The sequence below is a fragment of the Bubalus bubalis genome, chromosome 12 (genome assembly GCF_019923935.1).
Source record: "Bubalus bubalis isolate 160015118507 breed Murrah chromosome 12, NDDB_SH_1, whole genome shotgun sequence".
Classification (NCBI taxonomy): domain Eukaryota; kingdom Metazoa; phylum Chordata; class Mammalia; order Artiodactyla; family Bovidae; genus Bubalus; species Bubalus bubalis.
The window spans coordinates 64374979-64388621 of NC_059168.1; the positions used below are offsets into that span (position 1 = coordinate 64374979).

General features: G+C 42.1%; 1 protein-coding gene across 7 annotated transcripts in view; it reads left to right on the plus strand.

The window, feature by feature from the left end:
* MEIS1 (Meis homeobox 1) overlaps positions 1–13643 on the plus strand; it is a 144058-nt gene that overhangs the window by 31085 nt on the left and 99330 nt on the right. The window lies entirely within an intron of this gene.

A 13643-nucleotide genomic window follows, 5' to 3' on the forward strand; every position in this document is an offset into this window, starting at 1 on the left:
CACCTTTACAAAACAGGGTCAGTGAATTCCGATGAAAGAAGCTGATTAGACGTTTGAATGTGTGAAAATAGCATGCCACGAATACCCTGCTATAGAAATAAACAAAAGTTTATTATTACTTTCCGTTAGAGGCTTTTCGAGAGATCGTGAAGAAACATCCTCTAGGATTCCAATTGAATGATGTCTTAAGATGCTTAGGAGGCAGTGGGCCTTTCAGGAACCATGTTGGGCTTTTCTCTTCACTGGGTTGAAGCCATTTTTCCAGATTTACTTATTTGGATCTCTTCAGTGCTTGACTTCATGGCAAAGTCAGACTAGAGGGAATTAGGATGAGATGGAAAGCAACCAGATCAGTTTCGTCACTGTGGTTCTTGGAGTGCACATACCTGTGTGTACTTGGGTGCCCGTGGATGTGCATGTCTGACTGTCACTGGTGGGAGATAAAGTTTAAACATAAAGTTCAGCTTCAGCAATAAGGTGAACGAGGATTTAAATGTCTTGTACTGCTTTTGATGAGACCTACTGCAGGGGATTTTGTGTTCAATTCATGCAACCAAAGTTTAAAAGAGTATTCTCTCCCTGAATATAAAAAGACGGCTTTATTGAGGTTGACTCTGAGCCCACAGTAGGTACATACTTTTAAAATCAGCTTTTATGATCATGTTTCACTGGAGTGTTGTTACCCAACAAAAGAATTTTGTTTTCTAACCAAACTGGGCTATGCAATTAGAACTGCAATGTCTGCAATGAATTGAACACGATTAGTTTGACAATGCGGAACTTTCTCTGGTGGCTCAGGTGGTAAAGCGTCCGCCTCCCATTCAGGAGTCCTGGGTCAAGAAGATTCCCCTAGAGAAGGGAATAACAGAAACAGGAAAGTCCTTTCTTGGGAGGCGGGTACATATATGCTATTTGGACTGGGAATAACTTCTACACATAGAATTGTAAGCATTTGAGGTATTTTATTGTTCAGAGAGAAGTTGCTGACATCATCACAACTCTAAGTCTAGTAAAAATGGAGCCTAGAATAGTAAACTTGTTCAGAGCTGAGACAGAAACAGGTAACCTCTGACCTCTGCCTTTTACTGCAGAATTATATGCAGCATAAATCCACAGGGCCTCTTTCCTTTCAAGTGTGGGTATGTATACATTATGGTGTCACTGTTCACAGTGCTGTAGTTAAGGTGAGGTCAACATTTCCATAGAAAGCCCTACTTTCAGAATTCAGCTTGCACCATGAATTTTCCAAAGGTGTAAATGGAATCTCAATTCTTTCTGCTGTGCTCCAAAGTTGCTACATGGGGTCATAGCCTAGTGTTTCGTTTGTTTGTTTCTTTTTCTTTTTTTCATGTCTTGCTATTTTAAAAAGAATATATCACCCAGCAGGCCCCTGGTTTAGCTGCTACTTTGAAGGATGTAAACTGCTACAATGTATTTGAATTTAAAACAGAAACATCCTCAGATACAAAGATTTTCAGAGGGCAAGTGCCCCATCCCAGTCTTCCCCTTTGACACATCAGAACAAGGAATCAGGAATTTCTCAGGTTCATTTCTCCTTCAATGAGTGTTCTCCAAAGGCCAGTTTAATAATGAATGTGATTGTAAGCCATATACCCTTCACGTTACTGGAGTTTTCCATTCACATCGTTTCTCTTTCTGTTTTTTCATATAAAAACCACTAGCTTGTTTTTCCTTTTAATGCATTTTCACATAAATTGTCTCATTCGAATGGAACCTGTGGAAAACAGTCATACAATCCTGGGCGGTAGATAAAACAGGTCTAGCCCATTTGACAGACGAGGAACAGGAGGTTGGATGAGCTGGGCAGTTTGCTGAAGCTATGGTGCAGTGCCAGACCTCAAATTTCAGTTTCCTGATTATTTTTTTAAGACTCTTCTCATCATGCCCTCTTTCTAGCAAAGAAGTAAAGTCACTTATTTCCACGGTCATCATGGGAAGGCTTTTGGTGCTGATCACACCCCCCACCCCCAGGACTCCCCCCACCAGCTGGACCACAGAGGTGGTAGGAGTCACACCTTCTGTGCCCCCTGCCCCTCCCCACAGGCTCTCCTGGGCAGTGCGATTTATTCCCTGCTAAATGCAGAATGATGCCTGGAAGTGTTGCTTCAACAACTTCTGTGCATTTCCATGCCAACCATGACCCTTCTCAGCTCTTTTTTTTTTTTCATCCTTGAGACCTGTGGAGCTGGATCTTTGTGCAGCCTTTGGATTAGCTGTGCACCATGGCTTTCCCGTGTTCTCCTGTCTGCCTTTTCTGGCAGGCATGGGTGTGTAAGCCGTGCCAGCATTGGCCCGTAGTGCATGTCCTAAATAGTTATTTACACAGTTTGAGTCCATTTTAGTCAACTGGGTAAATAACAGCCCTCTTCAAAAGATTTATAAATCCATAAATATGTCTTTATACATACCCAATAGACAGAAATAACTCAATCTGTCAAGAACATATCTAGAGAGGTGTTTCCCCCACAGACGGGAGTAATACATATTTTAAAACTTTTTCTACTATATTATTTGTACTGCATTTCTTTTTCCCTTATTCGTTTTCAATGTTTGCCACTTTATTATGGCACCCAAGGTACAAAAAAAGAGAAAAAATCCCCTAGGCTTTGGTCTTCTGTTAAACAACCTTGTCTACAGTGCAAGGTAGGCATGTGACAGACTCTCAAGTGAGCCTTGTTCTTTTGGACTTACCAAGTAAAGAAAAGAAAATCAGTCATCCAGGAAATCATAATATTCTGACAGATTTCAAAATACATTAACAGTTCCTAGTAAAGAGTTTCAGCCGTTTGAGGAATTTTGAGAACCTGGTAATTAGACAAATGAGTGACTCTTCTGGTTGATAGAGGAGTTTTAGTCTACATTTTTACCTAAGCATAAACAAAAAAGTACAGAATCCAATGCTGGTCATTCTGAAGAGAATATACATGAGGTATATAACCAAGAAAATGCCAGCGATATTCTTCTTTTTTGGGGATTTAGTGGAGAAGGCAATGGCACCCCACTCCAGCACTCTTGCCTGGAAAGTCCCATGGACGGAGGAGCCTGGTGGGCCGCTGTCCATGGGGTCGCAAAGAGTTGGACACGACTGAGCGACTTCACTTTCACTTTTCACTTTCATGCACTGGAGAAGGAAATGGCAACCCACTCCAGTGTTCTTGCCTGGAGAATGCCAGGGACGGGGGAGCCTGGTGGGCTGCCGTCTATGGGGTCGCACAGAGGCGGACACGACTGAAGCGACTTAGCAGCAGCAGCAGTGTTTATTCATGATTTACTTAGCAGTAAAGAATCCACCTGCAATGCAGGAGATGTGGGTTCAATCCCTGGGTCAGGAAGATTCCCCTGGTGGAGGAAATGGCAACCCATTCCAGTGTTCTTGCCTGAAGAATCCCCATGGACAGAGGAGCCTGGTGGGCTATAGTCCTTGGGGTTGCAAAGAGTCAGACATGTCTGAAGTGAATGAACATGCATGAATGATTTATGTAATATATCTCTCCCCCAACTCAAATTATTTATCATGGCAATTCTTCTTATGACATCTACATTCATTTCATATTAACACTTGTGGTCCCTTGCAGGAAATTGATTCTTCAATAGCAATGTACCTTTAAATGGGGATTTATAAGGAAGGCCTAACATCTGTATTTGGTTGGGGGTTTCAGCTGATGTGGCTGCAACATTAATTTTTGTCTACTTTTTAACTTTCCTCAAAGTACTTCCAGAGATATGAGATTGGATTCTTATTTTCACCCTGTCAGTGATTTGCTATTTTCCCATTTCAGAAGAGACAAAAGTAGAGCTCAGAAATCTTGAAATGAGTCACTATCAGCCACCTCAGAATCTTGGTCTCTTGCCTTTGTAACTGCTTTAGGATGTGGTGTGTTCAGGACCTAAGATGAGGTGCACATTGGCAGATTCTGGGCTCTTTCATGTGTCTTTTTTATCCTACTGGGTGCAGCTGCCCTACTGATCGTAATCAGGGTCTATTCTAGTAAGCATGTGGTTTGGACAGGAAGAACACAAGCAAATCTGGTGCTTTCTTCATGGATTTTTCTCCCACTGCTCCCCTCAGCCCGGGGCTCCCCTGGTGCCTCAGATGGTAAAGAATCCTCTTGCAATGCAGGAGATCCGGGTTTGATCCCTGAGTTGGGAAGATCCCCTGGAGGAGGGCATGGCAACCCACCCTAGTATACTTGCCTTGAGAATCCCCATGGACTGAGAAGTCTGGCGGTCTACAGTCCATGGGGTCACACAGAATCAGACATGACTGAGCGACTAACCATGGCACAGTAAACCCCCACCCCCACCCCAGGGCTTCCAGAGCCACTCTGTAGCTCATAAGCAGCCTTAGCTGTGCTTACACGTTTTGAGTTTGGGCAAGTCTCCTTTTTGGGTTGAAAGTCAAGAGAGATGAATACGTGATAGCAATGAAATAATAAAATAACCCACTATGGGCTGTCAGTCAGTGTAGGTATTTAATCACTCGTGTTGTGGAGAAGGTCATCGAGGTCCAGAGAGGCCGAGAGACTTACCCACAGTCACATCCTGGTTGGTGGTACAGCAGGGACTTGAACCCATGCAGTCTGACTCCAGAGCCCAAGCCACTATTTGATGTGATCCTGGGATGTTACCTAGAAATGGGAAAACAGGTCCTGCGAGGGCCGTTCTCTCTGTTATCAACTCAAGGACTCTGCCTCCTAGGGCCTGCACTGGGGCTGGTGCTCTTGTCTGTAATCGGGTGATGAAGCTGTGAATCAAACAGAATCAGCGTTAGCTTCAGGGGGGTTCTACTCTGCTGGGGACTGAGAATCCAGTTTTGTGTGCTAAGTAGAAGGATGATTGAGCTCTTGACAGCAGAGCAGGATGATTGATATGATTAATTTGTATTATGTATGAAGAGCCTCCACCATTGCACTCATTCAAAGATTTATTGAATTGAGAAGAAGAGCCTAGAAAACAAGTAAGGACATTTCTCTCGCAGAACATTTCCCACTTCAAGCTCATCTCATTTTCCTCTTTTGTGAGGAGAAAGAAAAAGTCTGATTTCTACATTGAAATTTCACGTGAAACATTTCAACCCTAAAGAACTTTGCCGGTCTCTAGAATTTTTCTAAAACCCGCTTATGAACTTCTTTGGGGGCCAGGGCTCAGATCAACAATGGTATCTTTGCTCCCACAAAAAAATGCAAAATCAGGGTGTTTCTTTAAAGAGGAACCATTGAGAAGCACTGCTATGTCTTTACAATAATGTGTCCGTAGTTGCCAGTGCCTCCCACTGCCCCTCCCCCCTGCACACCAGCTTTTGTAGGCGTTCCGGCAACCTATAGGCAGAAGGCAATTCCATTTATTATTGAAGGGAATTTGGAGGCAGTCATTTCAGACCTGTGAAGCCAGCAGGCAGAGCTGGGTGAGAGCAGGGCGGTGGGGTGGGGGGGAGGGGCGGGTGCGGGGAGAGAGGGAGGTAGGGAAGGGCCACATTTTGTTCCAGATGACTAAGCAACGATTTATATACCCACTCGCCTTTTTACATGAAGAAGAAAAGTAATAACAGCCCAAACCCGGGCATTTGAAACAGTCAGCTGTCTGATGAATAATGGGGTAGGTGGGAAGGAGCTCTCTGATTGGATGTCTTAATGAGCAATTTCGCACAGAGTTTGGGCTGCAGTTCCCCTTGACCTTTGCCCTTTATTGACCAAACTGACACTTCATTTTTCACATACTTCCAATTATGGCTTGGCTCAAGTGTTGCCCTCCCTCCTTTATTTCTTTCCTATGGACAACTTGAGAGTAGTTGAGGCCACAGAAGATATTTTAATTTGAAAAACTACTGTAGCAACTCAGGTTTAGGATATAATCTGTAATCTGCAGTTTTTCAGATGAAGACACAAAGTAAATACTGCTTGTTTTGAAACAGTTTTACTTTGTCCTTTTTTATCCCAATTTATTTTAAAAACAAAATATTTATAATAATCTAAGCACCCTGAAAAGAAAGAAAAATGTCTAAAAAGTAGACTTGTTTTTTTTTTTCATTTATTTGTCTGTTGGTCCAGATGACTTAAATGATCCTATATTTGTTCACACTTACTTCTTAAGCCTTGTTCTTCTCCTGGAATGTCCTCTATTTCAATAGCACTAGGATGCATTTTGCAAAATACACTTTGGTAAAAAAAAGTAGAATATAATTGTGATCACAGGCCTTAGCCCTTGGGCCAACGCTGCCCTGTGTCGTACTTCAGTTACATTTAATGTTGATTGCAAATTCAAGTGTGGTCTTTGCTTGCAGTGGCAGGCAGAACAGGAAAATGATTTCCTGATGGGAAAAGTCAGGTGTAAAAAAAGAAAGGGGAAGTTATTACACTCTGCAAATCCATGTTATCAAAAAGTTCCATATTACTAACTTATCAAATATGTTGAATTAGATGTATGGACAGAGAATTGTTTTTTCCCAAGAACACCCTGTACTCTAATCACCTTATCTTTTATTGACTCATCAAATGTGAGTAACTGTTTTCTGTTCTCCATTTGCTTGGCTTCAAGCATCATGAAAGCAGGTTGTCTTTAAACAAAGAAAAATAACTGCATAATCTAAAAGGCATAACTGTTTATTTAGGGGCATGAACTTGGCCACGAGTGTTTTCACAGAAAGTGCATATTCTCACTAATACCAGGGGTACATCCCCAGTGAACTCGGTCATTGTTTTTCATCTTAACTTAAAAATTCATTTGAAATTATTTACTCCCAAATAGATTTCCCTCTAACACAAAAGTATGTGTTGCGAAGTGGATGAAGTGTTACCTACTTTATTATGTAGCCCTGTGGCATATCCATGGCATATTTTTACTATAATATGGTAATAAAAGAATATGTAAAAGGCAGACAAAGGTTCTGTCTTTTTCTGTAAGGTGACCTCTGTTACCAAGTAACTGCTTTACTTATGAGCTTATTAAAAACTCAAAAAATGAGCTTTTCATACTTCAGAGGCATTGATGTGAAAATGAGCTGTCCTGTGAGTAGTTTTCTTGATCATTTTTAGAACAATTGATTAGCCAAAGAGCTCCTGTCATTAGTTGACATTGACTGATAGCAATTTATCACAAGCTCTGAAGGTCAGCGAGACAGTTGGAGTTTCAGCCTGCCTTTGATTGACCTTTACAGAGTCCATCCTCATGTGATTGGGTTTGAATGGGTCTGACCCTCGATTGGAAAAGACAGGACATTAGTCAACAGGCTCATTTCGTGTATTTTCTGTTGATTGCTCATTTTTATTTATGTGTGAACTCAAGGTCTGGATAGCTTATCAAATTTTGTACTCTAGTTTTTGAAATTTAAGAAGTGCGATACTTGTTAAGTATGGCCTTAAAACCACACGTCTGTTTTCCCCCTGGTTTGCAGTTACAGAACACTCTGTATGTAATGTAGGCTTTGCTGCTGACACTTGCTATGTCACCTGTGCAGATACTGGGATTTTTGTTGCCTTCGATGGATTGAAATTTTGTTTTTGTTGTGGTTTCTTAAGAAATACCAACTTCAGTGTGACTTGTAGGACTTCTGAAATTATACCCCAGTTCTCTGACTTTCCAAGAATTAATGGCATTCGTCTCTCAAGAGTCTTGTGATATTTCAAAATAAAAAATGAGTAGCAAAGAATTCTATGAATGATGATGTTATGTCAGCTCATCAGGAAGTCCTGCAAGCCAGAAGGTATGAAAACATTTTAGAAAGGTGTCTTCTTTACAATTTCACTTTGTCTACTGAAGATTAGAGAAAGCTTTTCTGACTGTAACAACGCTGGCCTCTCAGGGAGAGTGGGATGTTATACTTTCTGTTGTAGTGGACCTGGAAGTAAATGGTTAGTTCTTTCTTCCCAAAACCATGAAGTGTTTTTCAAAAACATATCTCATATAAAAGAATATATTCCACATTTGTATTAATAACATGCATTTTATTGCCTTATGTAAATAATAAAAGGGTCACCTGTGCTTTCAAAACTCAGATATTAGTGTGTAATTATTTAATTCAGTTTCCAAATAAGGCCTTTCTTTTCTTTTATTCTCTTTCACTTTCCTTTTTCCTTTTGACTCTGCATTGAGTTTTAAACTATAAGCAATAACTTGCTTTTCAGGTCCATCCTCCTAGGCATTCTAAGGTCACCACATACAGCCTGGCACAGCTGAAACATGTGTTTCAGTTTCTACTCTAGAAAATAAACCAGGAGAGAATCCATTGTCCCCGGTAGTGGATTCTTTATAAGGTGTCATTCTTGGCAAGGCTGCAATGAGGAAGTTAATTTTAGGGAAGCATCCATTTCATATAGCCCAAGGAGCTAAAAAGAGTTTAAAATTGTAATCACTTCTTGCAGATGAGCCAGAATATGATCACAAGTTGTATTTAAGGGGAGAAATGTAAATTTATACATTTCAGTCAAGTCATTAGAAATAGATTAAGCACTTACTGTATGGAAGGTGCCCTGTGTGAGGCTATTAAATTGAGTAGGTCATAGTATTTGCCCTCAGGAAGCTCATGTGTGCTACCAAGAGCATTAAGCTTATGGAGGTGAAATATTCACTAAATACTGAATATTCTTAGGAAGCTATGAGTGTATGTATTTCACAACACACCAGTGATGCAGATAAACTGAACTCTGTGGCCAAGGATGTTCACTGAAACACAGAGTGGATGGGATTTGTCCTAACTGGCAGAGGGACACCTCTACCTTGATCCTCAGACTGCCATGTAAATTCAGTATCTCTGGGGCCCTGTGAGGCCAACTGTGATCCATAGTCCCCTCTTGGGAACTTGGCCCAAGTGGCCACCAAGGGTCTCTCCTGTTTGAACCAGTAGGGTCCTCATTGCTTTCTCAGTCTTTATTCACATCAGCTGATTCATACTGATCTTCTTCAGGGAATCCTGACACTTTGAAGGGGAGAAAATCCCTTTGGCAGTTTGGTGAAGTCAATGGATCCCTTGTCAGTAATATTTTTATTAATGCATAAAATCAAATACATAAGATTATGAGGGAAACTATACTGAAATCCAGTTATCAAAATATTTTAAAAAACAAATTGTAACATAATGATGTAAATTTCTTGTTTTAATATGCATTAAATAATGAAGTCTAGCAATAATTCTATTGTCTACCACATTTTTGAAAGAATGATGAATGTAAACAGTGTCTTAAGATAAGATATTTATAACAACTATTTTGGGATATGTTATTATGATTTCCATAGGTGACAAAGTCACAGGTCCTACTAATAGTTCTGTGATTTGTGCCTACCTAGATACACACTTGAGATAAATACTCATTCCAGTTAAAGTTTACTCATAATAAAAGATTAATTTTTTCCCTCCTAAGTACTTAGGTCTTCTGAATTCTAAACCATGGATCCCCTTGGGGAAGTCCAGGTTAAAAACTTCTATGTTAATTTGTGTCATCTGTAAGAAGTATTCTGTGAACCCCCCGATTGGAGGAAGTGACCCTCTTTTATGCTCTCAGGGTATCCTGCGTCTTGTCCTTTTTCATAAACATATGTGTGTATATATACACAGACAAATACACACACACACATATATTTTCATGTCCATCCTCCTACACATTCTAAGTATATGTGTGTGTGTGTGTGTGTGTGTGTGTGTAGGGGGCTTCCCTGGTGGCTCAGTGGTAAAGAATCCGCCTGCAATGCAAGAGACATGAGTTCAAGCCCTGAGTCAGGAAAATCCCCTGGAGAAGGAAATGGCAACCCACTCAAGTATTCTTGCCTGGAAAATCTCATGGACAGAGGAGCCTGATGGCCTACAGTCCATGGGGTCACAAAAGGGTTAGACACAACTAAACAACAACATAAATTTTTGGCCACACAATGCAACATGCAGGATCTTAGTTCCCCAAACAGGGATCAAACCCATACCCCTAGTCTTAACCATTGGCCCTCCAGGTAAGTGCCTCCTTTCTCATATATTGAAATGAAACATTCATGCATCAGCCTCCCCAAGGGATTATGTCTTCTTCATCTTTAACTCTCCTGTGCCCAGCATAGTTATGGCACATGACCACTGATGGATAATTATTTGTTGAAGAGGACTGGGAACTCTCTCATGCTTTCAAACTCTCTGCACTACATTCCCCCAGGACCGATTTCTTCTGGGTACCAGATCACACATGATCCTCTCTGTCAAAATGTAAACAGATACCAAAGTTTTGCCTGTTCCCACCCCCAGAGAGGTGTTTTGACTGGGGCACTCAAGGAAAGATTCTATTGGTAGCTCTTGCAGAATTTGGGGATGTACCTTAAATCACAGCATCTACCTAGTTGCTAGTTCTGCCTACTCCTCCTCTTGGGTTCTATCCTCTGGGCCTGAATGGGTGTCCAACAGAAGATGGCTGGGGACTGGCTGCAGCATTCTGGAATCTTTTGAGGGACCTTGAGGTAGGAGGTTAAGGATGGATTACAGGAGTAACTGTGCCGCCCTGGGAGAACGCTTTTATGTCCTGTGCTGTTCCCAGCAGCAGACGTGATTCCATCCCCTGGGATGTGATATTGAGCTCTGCTCCTGAATTTATCTCTCTCCCTCATGACTGCTAGCACTAATTAAGGATAGTGGTGGAGGTTTTGGCTGTTGGCCTAGCAAAAACTAACCCAAACAGTAAATTTATGCCAAGCATTTTACTTTAAAAGAGGTAGGCGTTGTCTCCCTTTTACATTGATTGGTCCCAGAAGTGTAGTTGATAAGTTGCGTTTTGCTCAAGTGTCTGGCTTTGTGGATTAGTTCAGTCTTGCAGATAATTTTCTGTAATTACTTAACCTAAAAGCATTCTGTTTGATTAGTACAATTAGCTTTGGCCTTCCCTGTTTACCAATATCAACCCATGTGCCTTCCCACCTAGACGAAACTCATCTTATTTCCTAACAAAGAATGGAAGAGGTAGAACTTCTCCTATCTATTCCCACATTAGGAGAAGAAGGGAACAAGGCTCTACCTAGAAAGTCAAAATTATCTTCAAAAATTTTTTTTTAAGAAAGAAGGAATTGAAGAGTCAATACGGAAAGCATTGTATTTGCCAATAGGCTTATGGCTAGATCTTTAACATGTGATCAGTTCTCTCTCTTTTTAAACATTTTATTTGTTTTGTTTGACTCTTTCCTTGAGTGCCCCCTTTTACAATACACCCGGGACAGCAGGACAGGTAAGACCTTGACACCCTTTTGTACTTTGATACCTTAGGTGAAGACGATATATCTTAATTATACAATGTTTTTACATATTTTCCTTTTCATTCTGTGAAAGGATTTAAGGAAGGAAGCAGAAATATATAGTATATTATAAAATTCAAAAAAAGTAGATGAAAAAATTAGAATGAAAAGAAAATAAGAAGTCATTCTTAAGAGAGTATGGAACATTATGAATTATAGGCTCATGTCCAGTTGTAAGAAGTAGGCAGTTAATTTGGCTCTGAGCTTCCTAGCAGCCAAAATGAAGAGTGAAATATAATTAGTTATGAGATTTAGAGCATCCTTGGAAGTTGCTCAGAAGAATCTCTTTGACAGGCATTAGAACCCACATATCCTCACCCAGGTAATCCAGGAAGACGGCATAGGCTGCCATCCTCACAACACCTGTAGGACTCCTTTACATCTCCCTCAGCTCCCTAGCACAGTGCTGCAAATAGAGTAAGTGCTAGATCAATATTTGATTTATTTGTCTGGATGTCTAGATTTATATTCAGCCCATTCACATTTTAACTCCTTGGTATCTAAGCTAAGTTTGATTGCCATGGCTGAAACAGATGACAGCTTGTCTTCATATGAACTGTAGTGCTGATTATTTTGTGATGCCATGAGTGTCTTTCCCAGTTTCTGTCACCCTCTTCTGCCCATTTTATGGTGAGCCAGCTCCATTCTCCAGTCTTTTCTCCCTGTACCTGGGGACAGGGGTACAGGTGAGAATACTCTTGTCCTTCTGGTCGTTATCCTCTGAAACGAGGTAAATGGATCTGGAGAGATTGAGATAGAAAGTGATTCAGTCGTGTCCAACTCTTTGCGACCCCATGGACTGTAGCCTACCAGGCTCCTCTGTCCATGGAATTTTCCAGGCAAGAGTACTGGAGTGGATTGCCATTTCCTTCTCCAGGGGATCTTTCTGACCCAGGGATCGAACCCGGGTCTCCCGCATTGCAGGCAGATGCTTTACCATCTGAGCCACCAGGGAAGCCCCAATTTAAGATTCAGATAAGTGATGGTTAAAATGGAGATGCTGAGGGACCGAGCTGGGATACTAGGATGGTAAGATATGGTGGCCACAGTCTTTATGATTTCAGCCTGTAAAATTGGAGGGGATTGTGTGTTGTGAATATTTGATTTACCAAGCACTCAGAACATCTCCCCACGTGAAAGGAATTATCTTAGTGCCAATAAAAGGTATTGTTTGATATCATGAATTTTAAGCTGATGACAGGAATGCTCCCAAACCTAGAAAAGGTGAAGATAGAAGTAGTCCCATTCACCAACTTACTGAGTATTAATGGAATGTCCACTGTGTACCAGCCCATTGCTAGATGTGAGAATTGAGAATGAGAGAGGCTACTCCTGGAACCAAGACACCGCATGTCCAGTGATGGAGCATACAGTTCACACAGGGCAGGTTAAGTCTCATGGTTCACTGGACTCAGTGTAATTTGGAAGCAGAGATGTGGCACCTAACAAACTGGCAAAGACGCAGTGACTGCCTCTCCCCAGGCTTCACGGCAGGCAACATTAATCCATCACAGTGCCCTTTCTCGTTGAATGAGACTTGGATGTGGGTCCATCTCAGCACTCCAGGCAACCACTGCCACCACTCCCAGAGTTAGCCCTGAGAGCCATTAAGGGCTTTCATTCTTTACATCTCCCTCAGCTGAAACAGTGTTTTCTTGACTGCTTTCATTCCCAGTCTCCTACCCAGCTTCCTCAAGGGACACCTTGATATGGAAACTTGATATGGATGGAGAAGTAGAAGGGCATACGAGGCACAGAAATTAGTTTGTGTAGTGGCATGAAGGAAAGAGAAAGCATGCCACTGTAGCTGGAGTGTGAGCAGAGAACAGGGGCAAGGAAAGTTTGAGGTGAGGCCGGCAGGGAGCAGAACCAGACCGCGAAGGGTCGTATACATTGCCTTGGGAGTTGGGAGTTGGCTGGGAATTGGGGAGCCACTGAAAACAGTGTTGTGTCCTGAGCAGATCTAAGTGAAGAGGGATGTGTTGGGGGGAAGGTTGGGGCCGGCACTTCTCATATTCAGGAAGACTGGGGTTGTGGGTTGAGTCAGAAGGAGGAGGCTCTGGAGAACTTTTGAGGAGGAGACTGGACCAGACTGAGAGGTGAGGGGTAGAGGAGCTCAGAAGGGCTGGAAGCAGGCCAAGTCTCAGAACACTGCTCTCTAGACCACAGGTCCCTTCCAGCACATTCCCTATCTTCTCAGGGTAGCCTCCCTGAGGTAGGCTGGTCATTGTGGCATATGCCTTCTCCCCCACAACCTGGCTGCACGTTCTTCCCACCCTTTCTGAGGGCAGCTCCTGGAAGCCCGGCCACCACCCTCTGCAGGCCTGCTTTCCTGCAGAGAAGGCTCTGGCTCCATGGTGACCAGGGGCTGC